General features: G+C 34.0%; 1 long non-coding RNA gene across 1 annotated transcript; it reads left to right on the forward strand.

The window, feature by feature from the left end:
- The first annotated feature begins 314 nt into the window (after positions 1-314).
- On the forward strand, positions 315-1,824 carry LOC142554925 (uncharacterized). The gene is made up of 3 exons (XR_012822278.1): positions 315-370; positions 452-705; positions 1,634-1,824. It is a non-coding gene; the product is annotated as an uncharacterized LOC142554925 (long non-coding RNA).
- Positions 1,825-4,850: the final 3,026 nt, after the last annotated feature.

The following is a 4,850-nucleotide window of genomic DNA, read 5'->3' on the forward strand; positions in this document are numbered from 1 at the left end:
GTGCATCTATATCATGCAGTCACCTCTACAAAGATTTGAAGAAAAAAGACAAGGAAGATTATTTTTCGTTTGTGGATCCCGGTAATATACCTACATGCCCGATTGGCACAGATGGCCGTGACTTATCACAACATATTGCTGATCAGTTGGAAGCAGTGTGTAGAGATAGCATCTGCCTCATCCCATACAACACTGGGTAAGAATTTAGTTATTTATAGATTTTTACTTCATGGTAGTCAATGCTGTAATTTCATTTTTTCAGGTACCATTGGATCTTAACAATCATCAACGAAGATAAGAATATGATATATTTATTGGATTCAATGTCTAACAGGAACCGAGATGATACATGGAAAACTATTGTGACAAAGTAAGTAGTAGCTTATGTTGATTTTGAATACATTAACTTATAAATATGCAAAAAAATAACTTTTTACTTTTTAAAATATAGTGGGGTGAAGATGTACAATGCCTCCAAGGGTATTTCTAAAGGGCCAGGTTTTAAAATATTGACGGTATGTATCGTACTTATTTATGAATACATGAATTGGTAGTGGTTATTAATTAGATTGTGATTGTTGCATTAACTTTTCAATTCCATTATAAGGTAATCTGAAACAAAGTGGTTCGGTTGAGTGTGGATATTGTGTGATGAGGTACATGAAAGAGATAGTCGATTGCGATGATCCACAGTAGGAGAAGATGGTGAGTTTCTTCTTGGGATAAATTTGTTGATTGATTGAGATGAATTGTTGTCATTAAGATATATTTTATTGTTGAGATAATGTGTTGCCATTGGGATATATTTTATTGTTGAGATAATGTGTTGTTGTTGAGATAATGTGTTGCCATTGGGATATATTTTATTGTTGAGATTATTGCTTGAGATGATTTGTTGTCATTGTGATATATTTTATATTATTGATAAAAAATGGAAATTTTGTTCCTGATTTTCATATCTTCTGTGTGGTAATCTTAAGCTTTTGTGTTTATTCTGTTTATTGCTGATATATGTTTTGGTTAAAATACTTTCTTTTCATTTGTTTTATTTGGTGGGTTGTTGGTTTTATCAAGAAATTTGAAGCCCAGAAATCATATACGGGAGTATGATTCTGGACTGTAAGTGTTTCTTTTTTTTAAGATTCTTGTATCATTTCCAAGTGACACAAATTAAATCTGTTCTTACTTTTAAGTTGATTTCGCTTCTTGAAACAAGAAGTTGGGTGGCTTCAGATTTTGTTGGAGTTTAAGGTGATCTGGTTTTGTCTTTTCCTGTTTTTTTGGTCTATATCTGTCCTTATTGGTTCCCTCATATCGGATTGAACTCGAGACTCTTGTTGTCTGCGTTTATTGGTACATGCATCATGTTAATCATACCAAAATTGTCTCATATATTAATTCTTTTACTTTAATCCTCAAATTAATATGGTTTTACTTTTTGTGACAGCTTGTTCTTCGAAAAAAAATATGTTGTATATGGGAAATTCTTATAATTGTTTTTAAGCATGGGTTAATTATATTTTTGTTCCAAGATTAAGTTTTAATTTTCCTAGCTAGCTTGGCGGCTCATCCAGCCTTATGTTTTTTATGTTTCAATAATCCAGCCTTACGTTTTTTATGTTTCAAATTTCAGTTTGCAGGATGCATCAAGAACCAATATTACACCCAATGTCAATATGACGAGGTTAGAAGTGAATGGAGTGAATTTGTTTACTCCTATGTAGGTGCTTAGATGGATGGTGTATGTTGGGACAAATATTTTGTTTGTCATTGTGGATTTTTGGATATACTTTTGGTTTTGTGGATACATTTTTTGGGTTACTTGTGGATTAATGAATATGTAATTGTGGACTCGTGGATATTAATAATTTTTAGATGGATAATTTATGAGTTTAATTATATTAGTGTATTAAGTCATATATTGCAAATTTTTTTTTAACAATTACTTCATCAAAATAAAAAAAATGAAGTGTAATAGGTAAATTAATTCGTTGTTATTTGCAAATTGTGAAGTTGCATAATATTAAATACTTCGTCAATAAGAAATCAGACGAAGTGATAGAATTAATTTACTTCAACATTGTTTGTTAAAGCGAAGTTGTTTTGCGCAATTACTTCATCAAAATACAAATTACTGAAGTCTTTCGAACCACTTACTTTGTCACTAAATGTAAATTGTGAAGTAACATAATATAAAATATACTTCAACAAATAGGATAAATGCTGAAGTTATAGATTATATTTACTTCCACAAATAGGATAAATTGTGAAGTTGTTTGTGTCTATTACCTCATCAAAATACATAACTACGAGGTCTTTCAGATGAATTACTTCGTCGATTATTGTAAATAATGAAGTAAAATATTATAAACTACTTCGCTAAATAATAATTAAGACGAAGTTATATATAATATATTACTTCATTATTTACAATAATCGATGAAGTAAAACACATTTCTTACTTCGGCACCGGTCCAATTCTGGACCGGTTTTCCTCCGAAAACCGGCCAAAGACTTCAGTATTTTCAATCATACAACTTTGGTTATTATTCGAAGTAAAAGGTACATCTATTACTTCACGTCCATATACTTCGGCAATTAACTACCTTATTACTTCATTGAATACGCGAAGTAAAAAGCGATTTTTCTACTAGTGTATGTGACTCTGCGTTGATTATTGAGAGCTGAATAGAGTCACCATAAATAATAAGTATCCTCTACCTAGAATCGAAGACTTATTTGATCAATTACAAGGAGCATCGATTTTATCGAAGATTGATATTCGTTCGGGATACCATCAGCTAAAGGTGAAGGAGTCCGATGTTCATAAGACGGCTTTTAGGACTCGTTATGGGCACTATGAGTTCATGGTCATGCCATTTGGGTTGACCAATGGACCAAAAATCTTCATGGATATCTTGAATCGTGTATTTCAGCTGTATCTGGATCAATTCATCATAGTCTTCATTGATGACATTCTAATTTATTCAAAGAGCCAAGAGGAGTATAATCAGCACTTGAGAACGACGCTACAAATATTTCAAAATATAAAGTTTTTCGCAAAGTTCAAAAATTGCGAGTTTTGGCTTGAGAGAGTGTCGTTCTTAGGCCACATCATTTCTATTGATGGAGTTGAAGTTGATCCAAGCAAAGTCGAGGCAGTTAAAGAATGTCCAGTACCAAAGAGCGTAACCGAGATTCATAGCTTCCTGGGTCTAGCTGGCTACTATCGAAAGTTCATTCAAGGGTCCTCATATATTGTGGTACCCCTGATCACCTTGACGAATAAGAATGTAAAATTTATTTGGGATCCGAATGCCAAGAGAGTTTTGAGAAGCTGAAGCCTGCCTTGACTTGGGCGCCAAATTCGTGGATGTCATCGGGGCAAAGAGAGTATGTTTTTTATACAGATTCTTCAAAGCTTGCTCTAGGCTCAGGTTTTATGCAAAATGACCAAGTGGTAGCGTATGCGTCTAGAAAGTTGAAGGTTCATGAGAAGAATTACCCGACTCATGATCTCGAGCTTGCAGCGGTAGTATTTGCATTGAAAATTTACATACACTACTTATATGGGGAGAAGTGCAAGATTTTCACTGATCATAAGAGCTTGAAGTACTTCTTCACCCAAAATAAGTTAAAAATGAGGCATCGAAGATAACTAGAGTTGGTAAAGGACTACGATTGCGATATTAGCTACTATCCGGGAAAAGCTAATGTAGTTGCAGACGCTTTGAGTAGAAAGACAACATTCATTGCGCAATTGACAGCTCAAAGACCATTACAAGATGAAAAGTCCTCCACTTTTTAACTTTAAAATTCTACTAATTTTTTATATAAAAATTATTTCAAAAGTTAAAAATTAAAATCACTTAACATTTTCATAAATCAAAATAATTTAACCTTTAAAATTATAGGTTCATAAAAATCCCTAAATCGTCAATTATCAAAATTCAACTCCAACCTTTAACATGATCATAATACTTCAAAATAAAGCATAAAAATCTATAATAAATCATTAAAAAAAAACTTTTAAATCTTTTAACTATCAAGCTAATGCGGAAAAATAAAGGCCCTCGGAGTGTACTATTGGACTCCATCCATTCAAGTGTCAGTGCCTCCCACAATAACATCATCACCTGCAGCATTCAAACCTTGTTAGTCTAATGACTCAGCACGTTCTAAACATGATAGCAAATAGTACATATACAAGAACATGCATTAAAATCATAATTTTATTCAAAATAAATTTGTAAGCATAAATAAATCGTAAAGCTTTCAATCATTTATCATTTTGGGTCAAGTTTGATCTTTGAAAGTGACTAACCTTTTATCCTCATGGTCGAAAAATAAGTCTTAGCTCACCATTGCGCATGGGGACGGGCACTAGTGTAAGACCCGAGAATTTGATTATCATAATCAGATTTGTTTTGTTGATAATTAAGGTAATTGTAGATGCCTTGTATCGGACCGGAAGAGACGAGAAAGTAGATGCAAATTATAGATATGAGATGAACTCGGCGAATATGCGCCACTAGACCGGCGCACATGCGCGAAAATTACAGAAGCATCGGCGCGCATGCGCGAGATAAGGCGCGCATATGCGTGACACCTCCAGAACCTTTGGCGCATATGCGCGAGATGAAGCGCGCATATGCGCGAGGTGTTGAATTTGCCTTGGCCGAGACCAGTAGGTCTCGCGCATATGCGCGGGTAATGTCGCGCTCGAGATGTGTACTCCAAAGAATAAGCCATTTGTCTTGGCCATGCACATATAAGTGTGTTGTCATTCATTTCTTCCTCACTTTCAGCAGATGGAACGAGAGAGAGACTTCAATAATTCCTTCATGCTC

The sequence above is a fragment of the Primulina tabacum genome, chromosome 9 (genome assembly GCF_025594145.1).
Source record: "Primulina tabacum isolate GXHZ01 chromosome 9, ASM2559414v2, whole genome shotgun sequence".
In the NCBI taxonomy this organism is placed as follows: Eukaryota; Viridiplantae; Streptophyta; class Magnoliopsida; order Lamiales; family Gesneriaceae; genus Primulina; species Primulina tabacum.